Source organism: Lissotriton helveticus, chromosome 4_1 (genome assembly GCF_964261635.1).
Source record: "Lissotriton helveticus chromosome 4_1, aLisHel1.1, whole genome shotgun sequence".
Lineage (NCBI taxonomy): Eukaryota > Metazoa > Chordata > Amphibia > Caudata > Salamandridae > Lissotriton > Lissotriton helveticus.
Window position 1 is genome coordinate 1708464144 of NC_136063.1, and position 19019 is coordinate 1708483162.

The window sequence follows — 19019 nt, forward strand, 5'->3', positions numbered from 1 at the left end:
TTAGAAAATTAGGACTAGAGGGGCGCGCTGCCTGGGTTAAAACGTTACAAAGTGTGTATGGAGCAAGAGTGTCGTTGTGTAGTGCGTGAAGAGCAGACGGCAAACCACCCTTAACCGTCCAAACAAGTCAAGAGACAAGGCAAATTAACAAAGATAAGCTCTCGCAACTACATGTGTGTTCATCAAAACAAGGTAAATTGACCAAAAGTTAAAAAGAAGCGCAGAAGCAGGTTCTTTGGTGTAAGTCTTCTTGTCACAGCAAGATGTTTAATTTTCTCCAGACTTGAGAATAATATCAATCGCCGACACGTGTTTCGTCGTGTGCGGTTGAGTCACACGACTCTTCAGGGCTTCCACTCCAATTCCAATGTGTGGTTGGAGTAAGTCTGGGTCTTTAAAAGCTCAGTTTCAAGCAATGGGTATTCTGTATGTATATGAAACAGTCGATGCTGTTTGACAAAGTAATCAGTTGCAGTATATGGATAGAATTATCGTATCCCACTGGTAATTTTCATTTGAAAGTATAGCGCTGTGTCTCGCTATGCTGTAAGGCGGGGAGCCGGGAGGGGATTCTTTATAGCGCCAAATTGAGGAAACGAGTACGTGACCTCTGCGGTGGTGTGCCGCTGCAGGCAATCCCTCCTCTGTTAGTTCCCGGCGGTCGACGAGAGACGACCGCCGGGAACTAACAGAGGAGGGATTGCCTGCAGCGGCACACCACCGCAGAGGTCACGTACTCGTTTCCTCAATTTGGCGCTATAAAGAATCCCCTCCCGGCTCCCCGCCTTACAGCATAGCGAGACACAGCGCTATACTTTCAAATGAAAATTACCAGTGGGATACGATAATTCTATCCATATACTGCAACTGATTACTTTGTCAAACAGCATCGACTGTTTCATATACATACAGAATACCCATTGCTTGAAACTGAGCTTTTAAAGACCCAGACTTACTCCAACCACACATTGGAATTGGAGTGGAAGCCCTGAAGAGTCGTGTGACTCAACCGCACACGACGAAACACGTGTCGGCGATTGATATTATTCTCAAGTCTGGAGAAAATTAAACATCTTGCTGTGACAAGAAGACTTACACCAAAGAACCTGCTTCTGCGCTTCTTTTTAACTTTTGGTCAATTTACCTTGTTTTGATGAACACACATGTAGTTGCGAGAGCTTATCTTTGTTAATTTGCCACCCTCTCGTAGCTAGTAGTGATTACCTCGCCTCTAAAAATCTTTGTGCAATGGGTGTAAAGCCTGTTTGTTCCCATTTGTTCCCACTTTTTTCCCATCACTCCCTATCACTTAGCTTATAGTCAAGTACAAAGCTGCACCCCATTCCAGGTACAATATGCATGAGAGTATAAGCAAGTGAATATTCTATTGATTAAGTTAATTAAAACGTTTACAATTAAAAAACAGTATGACTAAAAAACATAGAGGCAATGCGATTATATAAACAGATAAAAAAAACATAAAATTACAATCTATGTAAAATCAGCATGATTTAAAAAGAAGTTAATTCTAATATAGAAAGTGTTTATGTATTTACCAAACCGGGCTAGTTCTGGTATATCCCTGGTGCTAAAACGCAAGAGTGAAGCTTCCCTACAAGTAAAAACTATATTTTCTTTATACAAATTGGTTTTAGTAAGGTGTGGCCCGCATGTAGAGATTCGGCACATCAGCAAAGAAGATGTATTTTATTTATTTATTTATTTATTTATTTTTGCAATTTGTTCAGCGCGCAAATACCCGGAGGTGTCTCGGCGCTTTAAAGATCAAAAACTGCACAAACCAAGGCATCTATGGTGCAAACAGCCACGTCTTAAGTTGTTTCCTGAAACTAAGTAGCGTAGGGCAGATCTTAATGCCCAGGGGGAGTGAGTTTCACAGTCTAGCTGTGGCCACTATAAAGCGTCTGTCACCCCAATTGACCTTTTTTGTGGGCGGGACGTTCAGGAGATGGGCTGAGGATGAACGGAGAGTTTGTGGTGCCTCTAAAGGTCTGAAGGCTGATTTAAGGAACTGAGGTCCAGTATTGTTGATGGCCTTATATGCTATGCATAGAGCCTTAAACTTTGTGCGGCTTCTCACTGGAAGCCAGTGCAGTTTGCGAATGAAAGGGGAAATGGAGTTGTGTTTTGGAATGTTGAGCAGAACCCTGGCCGCAGCGTTCTGCACCAACTGGAGCTTGTTAAGCCCCTTTGTCTGAGCGTTAAGAAGGAGGGCGTTACAATAATCTGTTCGTGAAAGTACAAGGGAGGTGATAAGGGTTTTTGCAGCCGAGGTGGGTATGTAAGGTAGAATTTTTTTGATTTTCCTCAAGGTGAAAAAAGATGAGGAAACAACATTATTTACATGATGGTTGAAGAGAAGCCGATCATCGAAGATGACTCCGAGGTTTCTTACCTTTTTGACAGGTATGGGCAGGGGGCCTAGTTCACTTGGCCACCACTGAGGGGACCAACAGGGCTCTAATTTGCCAAAAAGCATAATCTCGGTCTTGTTGGAATTCAATTTGAGACAGTTGGCCGCCATCCTGGAGCTGATGGCCAACATTCCCTCCCTGAAATTGGCGGCCACCCTGTCTCCATCCCGGTGTATTGAAAGAACTAACTGAGTATCATCAGCGTAGGTGGTAAGGCTGATGTCATATTCCTTTATCACCCTCGCTAAGTCCGATACGTAGATGTTAAAAAGAGTCGGACTTAGCGAGGAGCCCTGTGGGACACCACAGGGAAGGGAAAGGGGAGATGAATAAAAGGAACCCAGTTTAACAGTTTGGGACCGGTTATGTAAAAAAGAAGCGATCAGATCCTTGGCTTTGTGTTTCACCCCCATGGCTGCGACACGGTCGATCAAGATGTTCTGATCGACCATGTCGAAAGCCGCTGACAAGTCCAGCAATATCAGGACTGCCGCTCCTCCCGTGTCTAACGTGTATCTGATTTCATCCGCTGCTTTGATAAGCGCTGTTTCAGTTCCGTGTGCTTTCCTGAAGCCAAATTGTGTATCGTCCAATAGGTTATGAGTATCAATAAAGTCTGATAGTTGTTGGTTCATAAAGCTTTCGAAAATTTTGGATGGAAAAGGTGGGCATGCAATCGGTCTATAACTAGCAGGATCTGTGGGGTCAAGGGAATTTTTTTTTAGAAGGGGCCTGATGATCGCCTTTTTTCACACCGACGGGTAAGTACCTGCCTGAAACATATTATTGCAAATGGTGGCTATTGCAGGTGAAATAGCCTCAGGAATGAGGTTGAGAATAGAAGGGGGTCAGGGGTCTAGTGGTGAGCCTGATTTAATAGTGGTGACAAGATGTGAGGTTTGTTCAAGTGTAACTGGGTGAAAAAAGAAAAAGACGGAGAATTGGGGAAATGGTTAAGGTCCGGGGATTTAGCTGTAGGCATAGCTTGAGGAGAAAAAACAGAAAATATGGAGGTGACTTTGTCAGTGAAGAAGTCCGCCAGCGAATTGCACAGCTCTTGAGAGGTTTTTTCTGATGGAATAGGAGGATTAGTCAGATGGTTAACTACATGAAAGAGCTTTTTGGTGGAATTTTCTGCTGATTCGATCTGGGTGACATAGTAGCTACTTTTTTCTATGACTAGCTGCTGCTTATATTTATTGAGAGCACTTTTATATATAAGTTTATCAGTGAGGCTGTAATATCTGCGCCAGTGTCTTTCTAAATTCCTACAGAATTGTCTCTGTAAGCGCAGATTTTCAGAAAACCAAGGAGCTGAGGGCAAAGTGCGATTTCGGAACATAACTTTTGGTGGTGCGAAGACGTCTAAAGCGCTGTTAAGTTGTAAAAGATAGTTATTAGAAGCTATTTCTGGATCTGTTTCAATTGTATCAAGTTAAGAGGCCAAAGTGACGGATAGATGTGGGATATCGATGTGTTTCCAGTTCCTAGAAGTGACTGGAAACGCAGGTTTTAACAGAGGAACTGTGGAATTATTATGCCTAATGGCAAAAAATACCGCTGAATGATATGTCCAAGTAAGAGTCAGTTGTGAGGAATAGGAAATATCTAGATTGTTTGTGAATATCCCATCCAGGGTATGCCCTGCGATATGAGTGGGTGCCGAGACTAGTTGGTTAAGTCCTGCAGCTGTCATATCTTCAAGAAGTGATACTGTATCATTATCAGTATCAGCCTCTAGATGAAAATTAAAGTCCCCAAGAATGGTAAAATGAGGAGTTCCTGCTACACTTTCTAGAAGGTTGTTAATGCTGGCAAGGAATTTTGTACGCGGGCCTGGGGGACGATATACTAGATTCCCTGAGAATGACTGATTACCAGTGAGTGTAATCGTAAATGAGAGTGCCTCACAACTTATATTAGGAAGAGGGGTGGTTTTAGTGCAAAGATGATCTCTATAAATGATGGCCAGGCCACCTCCTTTTTTTATCGGTCTGTCTAATCGATTTACACAGAAACCGGGTGGCAGGGCAGTTGTAAAATCCGGGTCTGCTGCCGCGTCTCCCCATGTTTCCGTTATAAAGAGTAAGTCAAGGGAATGTGCAGTAATAAGTTCAAAGATGTCTAGTTTGTGTTTTGGAAGGGAGCGAGCGTTTATAAGCGCCGCCTGCAGTGGTTTATGCCGATGTTCTTTGGGGAGGGGACGTGTACAAAATTTACAAGTAAAAGGGCCACAGGTCTACTCTGAAAGAATGTAATGGGGTGAGTTGTGCGGGAGGTGCAGGGAAGGTCTAAGAGCTAACAGTTGAATAAAGCTGTATGTCAGGAGTTGGGTGGGTTGATCAGGGAGACTTGCCGGCGGCCCGGGCCAGGCGCGGACGGGCGCAGACGGGCATTACTCTGGCGCGACTCCGGCGCGCTGACGGCACGCCCGCTGCGCACGTCCGCTGCGCTTGACTAAGTGCATCGTCTTATGTACCGGGGGGAGGCGGAAAGCTAGAGAGCTGACCTTGCTGGTGGTGGCACACCGGAAGTGGAGGGGGGAACCTTCCGGTTGTTGCGCTCGTTCCCTCCACACAACCAAACTTTTGGTGGTGGAGTAGTAGAACACGCCGGGCAGAATAGGCAAGTGGTACACCGATCATACGAGTGACATAATGAGCGATTTTACTTTGTGCAAATATTTAAAATAAACAAAATAAAACAGAGTAATAAAAATACAGTGCGCTGCACTGCTGTCGCTAGGAGCAAGCTAGATGATCTGCTACCGTCGGCGAACAGGAGCAGGACTGCTAGTTTAAAAACCACGCAGCCTGAATTAGTCTCAGGGTCGTGGGTATGAACACGCTGCTGAACTTGTTTGTACAATGTCCAATCTACCTGTCATCCGCGCCATCCAGCTCTTATATACCGGGGGGGAGGCGGAAAGCTACAGAGCTGACCTTGCTGGTGGTGGCACACCGGAAGTGGAGGGGGGAACCTTCCGGTTGTGGTGCTCGTTCCCTCCACACAACCAAACTTTTGGTGGTGGGGTAGTAGAACACGCTGGGCAGAATAGGTAAGTGGTACACCGATCATACGAGTGACATAATGAGCGATTTTACTTTGTGCAAATATTTTAAATAAACAAAATAAAACAGAGTAATAAAAATACAGTGCGCTGCGCTGCTGTCGCTAGGAGCAAGCTAGATGATCTGCTACCGTCGGCGAACAGGAGCGGGACTGCTAGTTTAAAAACCACGCAGCCTGAATTAGTCTCAGGGTCGTGGGTATGAACACGCTGCTGCGCTTGTTTGTACAATGTCCAATAACATTCTTACTATAGTCACAGAATCTGCAATGCAGGATGAAGGTTAGTCCATTCCTCCAAGATGTTCTGTATTCCTCAAAGGGGAGAAACAGAGTTCTAGTCCACAGGATGTTATCTCTACATGGACTGCTTAGAACCATCTTCAGATAAGGTTGGAAGCAAGCTGTTTCGTACGAATTGCGAATCAAGTCAAACCTAGCAACAGATTTTAATTATCTTAGATCTGCATTCCTCTAGAGTGCCAGAACTTGTTTTTTCAGTATGGAGTTTAGACCAGGATAAGAAGGATTAGCGTTAAAGTTGATCCTGAGGAGGTTTAGATCTTCGAAGGCTGCTGCTAAGTATATGGACCAAGGATTGTTTCTGGAATTATAGATTGCTTGGATCACCATTTTCATTGTATTTGGATATGGCATTTAATACATGACAGTAATATTTGATAGTAGCCGACTAGCATTCTAAATCCAGTATAAGAAGATCAAACTCTAAGTGTATCCGAGATTTTTTTGTGTACTTGGGCATGTGAAATATGCATCCTATGCAATGCTTTGAACCTTGCCAAGAATTTCTGCAAGCTTGGCAGGAAAGGCCTGATGCCCGTCAGAAATCATTGTTATAAATTGTGCCTTGATAGCTCTGATCATTGCCTCAGCTAATGGACTATATAGCTACATGTTTAATTTATACAGAACAAACATTAAAGTTTTAGCTTGATTCCAGATGTGGTTTATGTGATTGCTGGGGTTGCCAAAACTGATAATCAGGCTCCAAGGTAGTTATGCAATCCAGCAAAAGAAATCTTTAGCTGTCCTAGCAACCAAGGGCGCCTGTGCTTCTTCTTGTTCCTTCCGAACAACTACTTTTGTTAACATGATCAGATAGCTTGTTGGCTATATTGTACTTGATCAGTTCAACCAATGCTTATTGCAAACCTATTTTTGTCTGGTCTAAAAAGATCAGATCATCCGCACATCAAAGGATCTGCAGCTGATAAGTGCCAGTCCTAAAGGGAAAGTGTTTGCCTGTGTCAGTGAGCTCGCTGATTCCGATACATAGAATTTGAACATTAAGAGTGCCAGGACGCTCCCTTGCTTTAAAACTCTGTACATAAATATGAGTTGTGATACTTGATTACCCTTTTCAAGCTTAATGCAGACCCAGGTATTAGAGCAGAGTGCAACTATTAGAGTAAGTAGAGTCTGTGGTATGCCCCATTCGGACAGTTTGGCCCACAAAAGATGGCAATCTACTGTCAAAAGTGGTTGAGTAGCAGACAAAATATACAAACAGGGTTGGGCTCAAATTGCGTGTTGAGCATTATGCCAGATAGGATAAGGCTATGATGTTATCTTTTGTTAAAGATTTCTGAGTAAAACCCATCAGATCGTATGGGATTTACTTTTTTGCATATGCCCAACCCTACAGTACCATTAACAGGATCTTGGCATTTGCTTTTGCTTCAACATCTAGCTTTGTGATTAATCTATAATTTGATGGGTCCATGTTAATACCTTTCTTATGTATCTAGGAGAATTGACCCATGCCATGATGGAGGCACTTGCGCAGTAAGAAGAGCCATTTGATAGAGTGGAGTTAACCAGTGTGGCCAAAACTCTATGTCAGTTTTAAACAGAGAGCCGGGTAAGCCGTTGGAGCCAAGAGCACCATCTGCCTTGACTGACTGTAGGGCCATCCTGACAGAGGCTTTCATGATCCACCTGCCCTAATTGATTGTAGGGCCATCCTGACAGAGGTTCGTGATCAAAGTGGCACCCTTGCTTTGCTCCCAGAGGAAGTCTTTTGCCTACTGGATTTTCTGACTGCAGGTTTATACTAACAATTTGGAGTTCTTTTATTAGGTCTTCCAACCTTCCTGCTAAAGGTCACCAGCAGTATTTGTATGTTTATGTAGTAAGTCTATTACTTTAGGCCAGTACAACAAGGGTTGGTTATTATCCCGTATATTGTGTAATACTTTACTGTCTGTTGAATAATTTTGTCAATTAAGAAATAGTCCTCGAGATGCCTTGTTCCATTTCAGTCTCTTTACCAATGTGGTGCTTCAATGCTTTTAGACTTACCAATGACGGGGTAGTCAGCCTTGATTCCCCCTTCTAACTTGAAACGTGATTAAGGGGAAATGATCACTGTTGCCTTGAGGAAGGATATTAAAAGATTTGCAGACAGCTATCAGTAGATATGTTGCAAACATATAATCTATAGTTAAAAATTCCTAGTAGGAGCAAGGAACAGTTTGTGAGCAGCCCCAGGCCTTGTAAACAGCTTGCAGAGATTTAAAGGCTAAACATAAATTGCTGAGACTTCTTACTTGGGGATCAAGACCAGCCAGATGTGTGTGGGCTACAATGTCTACCTTAGCGGGCAGGTTTCCCAGGTTAAAATTGCCAGTGAGAATGTTTTTGTGAGTACCATGCTTTGTGATTAAATTAGGTAGGGTCTCACAGAAGTCAGATATTATTGCCATCCTATTTCCCTTTTATAGATTGAAGTTTGTATTCATAATCAGTATCAATTTTGGATGGCCCTCTAACTTCATATGCTGAATTGAGGGGTTTTGAGTGTCAAGAGCTGATATTTGATATTTAATGCAGTCAAGACATAAATTGCTTGCTTCCCCATTGGCCTACCATGATTATAGATTTTAATAACAGGTTCATCTAAACTACAATAGCCTTCGATTGGGAGATGGTTAATTGCTCATGTCTCTTGGAGCAGGTGATATGTCCTGTATTAATGAAAGCTAAGGCTGTCGGATGATCAAGAAGTTGCTTAAGACCGTCCACATTCCACAAGATAAACTCAGTACCGCCCACTTGAGCCATTCCCTTATCGCTCTTCCTGGTTTAAGGGATGGATGGTGGGCTTAGGTATTTGCTCAGCAGGCAACCAGACCTAGTCCTGGCCTCCCGCTGCGCTGTGGGGGAAATCACGGTACTGTATCTCTGATTCAAAGGGTTAACTTCTATTTGGATAGGTGCCTTTCATGTCAGTTGAGTGATATGGCGTAGAAGCTGTGCTCCTGGGATTGCCTTTATCCCTTTTTCTCACTGGCTCTGGACTTTATTAAAACTCTGAGTAAGAGTTTGATGCCTGTTGTGCTGCTCTTGTAGCATCAAAAGCACTTGCAATGAGAGCCTAGATGATTCAACCGCGGACTCTATGTCAGGGGTAGTTGGAGATCCACTAAACTGTACTCTTTGTGATATCCTCCGAGTGCAGGTAGCTAAGTGAGAGAATATGCTGTAATGGACATAGGATCCGTTTGATGTACAACGGAGTCAATATTAGTTCATTAGAATTCACTTATGCTTCCCTGTGCCTATATTTCTGATCGTGTTTGAGCAGGTGTTCAGATAGCACTTTGATGATCCTTCTGCATGACACTGGTTTTGCATCTTTTTCTCATTGTAGGTTTAGACGACCAATGTGTTCGAAAAGTAGTAATCTGTTATATCCTACCGGAGTATCATATTGTTCACAGAGAGCTATAGTTAATATTGTTATGTTGCATTTTAGCTGCATAGACAACAGGGCATGCCTCAGTTCACTTGCAATTTTATTAGCATCATTGTGTGAATCCTATTAAGCTTATGTGATCTGATTAAATATTCCTTCTGAAATTCCTATTTTATATTGCAGCTATAACTTATGCGCATAATAAATAACACGTACATATTATTGTATTATTATGTAACAAAAACAACTTCACTGAGCCCTTGGCAATAATACATTTTTGCAACATGTATTGTAACAAAATTCTTACAATGTGTTCATCTGTGGGTCGCCCTTATTCTCTTGCATTGATGCAATGTTCCTGTCTCTTTAAGAGCCTTTCGGCTCAGCAGGCCCTTCGCACCAGAGAAGTTACTGCAGCATAAAGAGCCCCGCACACTCACTCACTCTAGCTCGTTTATCTCCATTAGCTATCGATGATGCATTGAACACGAGGCAGAGAAAAATAGGCAAAGTGAGATTTGAAAGGTTATTAATTGTGGGAAGGAGCAAAACATTGTTATCAAATCCACAACTTGGGTGATTTCTCAATTTAATCATGTTATCGAATAAATGCACGAGATGTTTGTGTTGCTTTCCATTTTCTAAGTGCAGAGTGGCTCTGGAGAGAGAGGATGAAAGCTGCCATGCCATAATTATGAGATGGAGTACATTGCATATTTCTTTTTTAAATTGCAGGGCGGGGTAGGGTGCAGAAGTGTTTCTAATGAAAGCAAGCACTGGCAAATGCCAATCGTTTGGGCTTTTGTATAGTGAAAATATGCTGTACCAAGCTTCACTAACACATGGCACAAATACAAGTACAAGGATGGTGGTAGCAGGATCAGGCCTGTCAGAAGAGTGGGCAGAGGGGTCTTTATTTCCCAGGCCGAGCACTTTTCTGGGCCTCGTGGTTTGTGCTGTAACATCTATCAACTTATTTTAAAGCATCCCGCCCTATTTATTTAAGGGAGCTGACCAGGCTAACACTGCGAGATGGCGCCATGTGTTTTCCATTTCCTTGCATGACATTTATTTAAACTTTCAAGCAGGTTCTAGTCCTGTGAGGTCCCCACATGGGTTTGTTGTCCACAGACCTAATAAATAAATAAATAAATAAATATTGTACTGAACATAGAAGGGGCACAGGATGCGTTGCAGCAGTACAAGCTTCCCTCACATGCACAGAACAGTAGTGGCACAAGTAGCATCAATGCATGTATCCTCATACACAGAGAATGTGTACTGCATGTGCGCCAGCAGCGCAAGCTTCCTTTACACACACACATACACATAACTGTAATGACACCGGTAGCATCAAGATATGCTTCCTCTTGCACACACACCATATACAGCATCTGAAGACGCAGTGCTAGATTCTAGTGCCCACATGGAACTGTTACAGAAAATACAGCTGCAGTTCTAGTTGTCCTTCATAAAATAGTTCAGAATGTGCAACTGTTCGAGCATCTTTCACATTCATATCATAGTCACACATAGGGAGCAGAAGGAACAGAGAATTTCAGGACCCGAGCAGTGAGATTTATTTATTTTTCATGTGTATTTTTAATTTGATTAATTGTGTCAATGTAATTCAAACCACTGTACACAATTAAAGAGCTGTACAGATAATGAAATGTAATGACTATTAAGGAGAATATGCAAAAAGAAGACAAGAAAATAAAATTGGACAGAAAAGTAAGGTCACAAAAAACAAAAAGCAGATAATGATAGAAATTATAACATTGATATGAATAACGTTATAAAACATAGTCTCATTACTACCCTGCACGAATGAGCCATAGAGGTGGTAGAGGATTCCAGCTTCAGTAACATGGCATTAAAAGAGTTTCCACAGCACTTGCGCCTCTGTGGCAAATGAATAATGTTAGGACAGCACAGCAGAGGAAAGAGCATGGCAAATAAATGCAGGAACGGTGTCCATTTCTCATTGAGGATAGGAGCGAGGTGTTACAGCCCAAGCTAGACAGTGGATGAGGCCACAGTCAAACAGCCAACTGCAATCAGCAGGTGTACATGGAAGAAAAGGCACTCCACTGCACTCAGGTTCACTGATTTTGCACTCACTGCGACGCCAATTGTAGCAACTTTTCACACATTGGCTTTGACTGTTTATTCATGATGATATTGAGCAATTAAATTAAGCTTCTACTAAAACATTGGCTGTGATAGCAGGGTCATTATATAATTCCTGCAAATGTACTAAATTCTATTGAGTGCTTTCCTGTGGGACATTGTTGTGCATATGGCCTTTACTACCCTAGCTCCATGGAAATACGGGGTGCCACTTTTCTTTTGTTGGATATGAATGGTATGGCAGATGACTCTCATATTTCAGACCACACAGCATTCGCACTGAACCGGGCTTGGTGAAGAGACCGCCAATCAGCGCTGATAATTTATGTTTTAGTCACCGGTATCACCTGCCGGCTTGCCACTTGGAGCACTACATCACTTTGGAGCAGTCTCTAAACAATACAGAAGGACTTCCACACAAGCAACGTCACAATTGTAGTTGTTAAATATTGATTAGGCTGCAATGGAAGATAGTATTACTGCATCAACACTGCACCAGATGAACTACTCACCATTCAAGCAGATCAAAGGGAGCACTCCTTGATGAAGCTAGAGCATGCAATATTTCCAGACAACTACATTTTGTGGCATATGCCATTCCAATAGCTTACCTCAAGTGGTGCTTAAGTGCCACCACACAAAACCACACAAAACAGTTATGTGGATGCACTTACTCCTTTCTAAGAGGTGGTACTCTGCCTTCAAGACAACATAAACACTGACAGCGCCCTAGGGTAAGACAAGGGGGAAGTCGTTTTGTTACTGACAAAATAATTTCTGTGAGATTTGGATTGTTTAGTACCTTTGAACCTATGCTGTGCTAGTAAATTATTTTAATGAATGATTCATTGATTATGACAGAACCTACCTTGTCATTGCATTAACATTTTCAGTTCAGGGTCTCTGATTGAAAATTAGGAAGCAATGTGACTCATTCAGGACGGTGAGTAACTGAGACCAGACCCCCCCACTAAGCAACTTTCACAAAACGAGTTATTCATATGAAATAATTTAATTGCATACTTAGATGAGCATGCGTCAAAGAAATAGCCACTAATTCCATATGAAGTCTTGCTTTGCCGGAATGGCATCAAGCAGATGTTATACTGCAAATCCTAAAAATATGAATGTATTTTTAGAGGGATGCCTCTATCTTTTTTGGCTTAGAGACTGGACTGACAATTTTTGACCTTTTTTGATTTTTTCAGGGTGTCTACATATTTGTGGAATCATCATATGTATCTTCTATCTTAATGAAAGGTTCCCAATGCACCGAGGTAAGTCTATGGGCATAGATTCTTGAGGCAGCTAGATTTACACCTACATCTGAGTCAAGGAGAAAATGAGAGAGGTGAGCAACCCAATGCTGAACCAGGATACTATGGTGGGTTCTACTCTCAAGGTTTTGAAAACAATGCACTTTAAATCTATTTTACATACCCATTGACCACAAAAGGTTATGTTGTCGCAGATTTGAACTGGACTTCATGAAATAATCCAGTACTTTCCAGGGTAACATTAGCCTGCTTTTTAAAAAACGCGTTTCCACATTGCTTCAGTAGGTATAGTCTATCAAAATCTGCGTATTATTTGTACATTATCCTGATTTGATCTCCTACTTTGACATGAGAATTAGTTGTGGGCTCAGGCTAAATCTGTCACCATGATAGCAATATTGTCTGATGATGAGCATTTCTGAGGGGGTTGGTGTATGAGTGAAAACAATGGAGTGCTCCGGGCTTATAATGGCTGGTATAAGCCTGGAGCTCCAACATTCCAATGTTTCTTTGTTCACAGCTCTGGCTGTGAACAAAGGGTTCAGGGAGCCTGAGGGGATTCCAATTCCCTCACGCTCCCAAAAGGCTTTGTTGTTTTTGTTAGAACATTCTGTCCTCTAGTGACAGAATGTTCTAATAGCCTTATAGCCCTTCGTAGATGGGCTATACCGCTATTAAAGTCCCTCTCCCTTGTTAAAGGCCCTCGCCTTCGGCTCGGGGCCTTTAACGCTGGAGAGGGCCTTTAATAGCCGGAATAGCCCTCTACGGCGGGCTATAAGGCTATAGTATGAGGCTCAATTTCTAGATGTTAGATGTTGCAGTCTAGGGGTTGACCTGATCAGAATGATAAGTCAGCCCACGAGGTGGGTAGAAAATGGGAAATGAGACAGTACATGTAATATAATCGTATCATGTCTGTTCCAAATTTTGCATGTGTGGTGACCGAGTAGTGGAAAAAACCAAAACCTTTCACTGTCTCCAATGTCGCCTTGAGTGTAGACGTTATGCAGGTCCTGAGGTATGATGAGTTAATTTGGAATAGTCTGTGCTATGCCAAGTCCAGGAGATCTTTGTGAAATATGAAAAGCAATCATCTTCTTTGGACCATGACAGTCTATGGCAAGGGTAAATGAAGAGGCAGGCATTCAAAGAACATGTGCTCAAATGATTTGTTCTCAGATCCTGTCGTTTGTGTGCATGAGAGAGTTTCAGAGACAATTAAAGCTGGTCCTCCCACCACACACATAAGCCTATTTTTGGGGAGGATGTTAAAGGTTTCAGGGAGAAGATCTAGAAGGTTAGATGCTGACGAGATAGCAAATTCGGTGTTGGTCACTGAAGGTAATTATGGGTGGATGGTGAAAGCCAACACGGCAATCATTTCTAATTTTATTTAAAACAGGTGTTAGTAAATGGGTGAGAAAATAATGCCCACTAACACTCACGCCCAACTAGTAGATACATCCCGTGGTCAGGCTTGTCTTGGCTATGCCATGCACAGGTGTTAGTTATTGTCCCTGCTTGTCTTTGCTCAGTGGTACTGCTTCCAGCCGCGGTCGGAAGTAGGAGTTCCTGCAGGGTGGTGATGTGGGGAGGAGGATAATTACAAAAAGGGGGTGGTGATGGACAGAGTATCTGAGTTAATCAGAACACTCCTACCCAGTCAACAGATCAGGGCTTGATCCATCACCGTTTTTAGCTCACTGCACCATCCCAGTTCAGAACCTGGATATATGCCAATTAGTCTGTCCCTGGCCCAGTGCATCATGGGAACAGGGCAGACCAAACTACCAAGCCAATTCTTCACTGGAAAGGAAACAAGCTTCCGGGGACCGGTTTCTGGCATTACAGCCGTCTTCGGCCCGGCTTGCTTGAATCCTGATGGTGCAATGAGCAAGGGACTCATGTCTGAGCATACCCTTCCACACGCATGGTGGCCAAAATAATTACAAAAAGGGGGTGGTGATGGACAGAGTATCTGAGTTAATCAGAACACTCCTACCCAGTCAACAGATCAGGGCTTGATCCATCACCGTTTTTAGCTCACTGCACCATCCCAGTTCAGAACCTGGCTATATGCAAATTAGTCTGTCCCTGGCCCAGTGCATCATGGGAACAGGGCAGACCAAACTACCAAGCCAATTCTTCACTGGAAAGGAAACAAGCTTCCGGGGACCGGTTTCTGGCATTACAGCCGTCTTCGGCCCGGCTTGCTTGAATCCTGATGGTGCAATGAGCAAGGGACTCATGTCTGAGCATACCCTTCCACACGCATGGTGGCCAAAATAATTACAAAAAGGGGGTGGTGATGGACAGAGTATCTGAGTTAATCAGAACACTCCTACCCAGTCAACAGATCAGGGCTTGATCCATCACCGTTTTTAGCTCACTGCACCATCCCAGTTCAGAACCTGGCTATATGCAAATTAGTCTGTCCCTGGCCCAGTGCATCATGGGAACAGGGCAGACCAAACTACCAAGCCAATTCTTCACTGGAAAGGAAACAAGCTTCCGGGGACCGGTTTCTGGCATTACAGCCGTCTTCGGCCCGGCTTGCTTGAATCCTGATGGTGCAATGAGCAAGGGACTCATGTCTGAGCATACCCTTCCACACGCATGGTGGCCAAAATAATTACAAAAAGGGGGTGGTGATGGACAGAGTATCCGAGTTAATCAGAACACTCCTACCCAGTCAACAGATCAGGGCTTGATCCATCACCGTTTTTAGCTCACTGCACCATCCCAGTTCAGAACCTGGCTATATGCAAATTAGTCTGTCCCTGGCCCAGTGCATCATGGGAACAGGGCAGACCAAACTACCAAGCCAATTCTTCACTGGAAAGAAACTCCTACCCTGATCTGTTGACTGGGTAGGAGTGTTCTGATTAACTCAGGTACTCTGTCCATCACCACCCCCTTTTTACAAAAGTCTTGCATACCTATTGTGTACATATGTGCCTGGATGATTGTATGCAAGCATGTGTTTGCATATGATGTGTATTTAATTATGTAATTATGTGTGCAGGAATCCATTTGTGAGTGTGTGTCCCACCATTTCGCCTAGACACAATAGTGATAGTTTATGGCTCTTTGAGGCTTCTATGGTGCGATTGTCTCCACCCCAATGCTCACCCTGGTAAATTGATGTGATTCTTGGCATGTTGGAGAATCCTTGGCATGAAGTTGCCAGCAGCCCAGCCCTGGTAAAATGCTTGCCATCGTATATGGTGGACATCTTTAGTATGTTGGAGGACTCATGACCTACAACATACCAAGAATCACAACTTGAAAACACCAACCCTGACTAATGAATGAATGAATAATTTTATTGCTTGGTTACTCAAAACCATTGCATTAAAAACAAGATACAAAAGTAAAAAGGGAAAAATCATCATGTTAAAAGAAAGTCTGTATAACTGGAGTCAGGATATTTGGGATATGAAGGAAATAATGTCCGTAGACTTTCAGCCCAACGTACGTTGTCTAGTTCTCAGGTCACTTGGCCCGAGATGGCCATCAGCTTCGTGCGAGTCTGTTGGATGAATTTACCAAACGTGGCCATCTGTTTTACTGTGTTCAATGTGTAAAGTAGCTGGACTGCATCCTTTGCTGTACGCGTGCCCAGTTGAAGAAGAATAGGCCTGAGATAAAGGCTGCGCCTTTAGGAGGTGGGCCAAAGGCTCACGTTTGTATTCACAGAGCCGGCATTCCTTGATCGCTATTCCTCTCGGCTCGGTGGTATATAGTTCTTTAAGGGGCAGGGGGTGCAGTCTGAATGCCAGGATCCTGTGTAAGGATGCGCGGCCCACAGCCTGCGTGAGGTGGGGTTTAGAGTTATGCGCTGTTTGTTGGAGACTTTGGGACTCATGGAAGCCTCTTTTGGCCAGCAATTCCAAGTCCGAGGCGCGGGAGCAGATGCGGACTTGTATTTTAATTGTACTTTTGATGACAGAGTACTTAATTAACTCAGGATCCCAGTTCTCTAGAGCTAAGTTTAGATGGTCAGAGGCCGCTGCAAAGGGTCGCAGACCAGGGATTCCCTAATTCCAAAAAGATGTTTTTTAGGACTGCCTTCATTGTTTTCTCTTGTGCCGCTGTTGTCAGGTAAAAATATTTACTCAGGGCAGCCATCTCTTCCAGCTTTTGTTGATTCGGGGTAAATTCCAATTGCACAAGAATGTTTCTGGTGCACGCAGGTAGGTGGAATAACCTTTTGTATGCACTGCAATGGATTTTTTCCAGGTCCTTGATCAGTTTTCCAGGAAACGCTTGTGGGCATAGTTAAGGGCTGGCATTAGTTTTGCCCTTAAAACTCTTTGGATGGCCATCGTTGTGGGGCTAAGTAGAGTGGCTTGTAGTTTGCAGAGGACGTAGATAATGGCTTTCCCTTTAGTTTGAATTTTCCTTAAGTGGACTCCAGGGCGCCCCGATTCGTTGAACCAAACGCCCAGATAATTATATTGCTGTGTGCATTCCAGGGTCAGCTGGCCGAGGCTCCATTTTGCTGGGTTTTTTTTATGGTAATGTCCGAAGATCACAATTTTGGATTTGGATGGGTTGACCACCAACTTATTTTTGTCATTATAGATTGCCAGAGCCGACAGTGCCTTTTGTAAGCCTATTTTGGTATGATCTAAAAGTACCAAATCGTTGGCGTATTGCATAAGCTGTATTTTGGTGCCCCCAATCCTCGGTGTGGCTAGGGCGGCTTCGGTCAGGGCTTGGCCCATGTCTGCTGTATATAAATTAAACAGCAGCGGTGCTAAGACGCACCCTTGCTAAAGGCCGCGGTCTGTTTCAATTTTCTCTGTAGCGGAGTCAGTCGAAAGCTTAATTCTGACCCACTTTCTTTGGTATAGAGATTGAATTGCTGACTAAATGAATTCCCTACAACTGCGGTGGTAATCACTGGCATATTATTGGCACCCAAGACATGATCGAGCCCACACCTGGTGCTGATGGACCTGGCGTAACAGCGAAACCTTGAGTTATTGTGGGTATCTGAGGAATGATGATGCCAACTGTGGAATAACGCTGGCCCTTCCATAAGAGTAGCAGTTCCTGGCCTTTGCATTGTTCTGACACTAGCAAAAAAGTACTAATTATAGATATTTAGTTGCAGTTCGTGGCATGAGAATGCAATGCATGCAATGCATGGCAGTACCGGGCAGAATCTATCAATGTGTGGAGGTAGCATATGTACACACTTGATGAAAATAATACATTCAAACTTGGGCTGTAAACATCTATTACTAAAAGCGAAAAGCTGATATGCCAGGGACATTTTTTTTTCCACAAAAATGATAAGCACTTACTAGGAGTAATGGTGTTTATTTTCCAAGAATCAAGTTTGCATGTGTAATCACAAAATATGTTTATATCAGCTAATGTTTTTAGATCAATGATTATATTTTCAACTGTGTGTTTAATCCTCCTATATAAGAAATGATCACTACTGCTTTTTGGAACCCGGATCTTTGCGAATAATATAAACTATCTGCTGTATGAACATGTTACAGCTCTGCAACATCTGAAATAGAACTACTGAATGAACCTGTAAAATCAATATAGTTCGACTGTACTGTCGTGGTCTGCAAGAATTGTTTAGGTTTTCTTCCTTGCTCCTTTGGATGAGATTTTCCCTCATACCATATGATTAGGAATCCACTTGGAAGGAACAGGATGGAAAAATGAAAGAAAGTGAAATGTAGAAATGTAAAATGATAGGCTTTCTGAAAATGCCTTTTCTGAATCATTGTTCTCACTGACTGCTTTTCAGATACGTTTTAGAGACATTCTGCTGAAAAATGCACCGATTCCACCAATTTCTCAAAATTATCCTAGAGTAGGAGAGCCTGTAAAGCAATGTTCAGACGCTTTAAAGTACTGGAATATTTCATGACTGCTATTTCGGAGCCCACAGCTTTTTAATACATTTGTGTCAAAAGCTTGCTGCAAATTGGAATATTTGAACCCTTGTTTTAGAAAGTTTTTTTTCAGAGAATAAACCTCTCTTCAAATCATCTGTGGGCTCTCTCACATTTGTACCAGCTACCACTGATTAATCTAGAATGGTATATTTTGCTCAGTTTACTTGACCGGATCAGGTTTGCACCCTTTTGGCACATGTTTGCCAGGCAATTACGGATTTAATCTTTTTTTGTGAATCAGCAGAGCAACATCCAAGAATCTAAGCTCAAAATAAAGCTCCTCCCAGACATCCTGTGCATCCTACCAAATGAAAAAGTTGCCAGAATTAGCGATAGCACTAAAGACTTTGGGCGGAATGTTACTTTTTGTAATGTTCTGTGGCGCAGGAACCTGCTCCATATTTATGAGCCAGCACTAAGCCACTTTTTTGGGCATAATGCTGCCTCATAAATATTG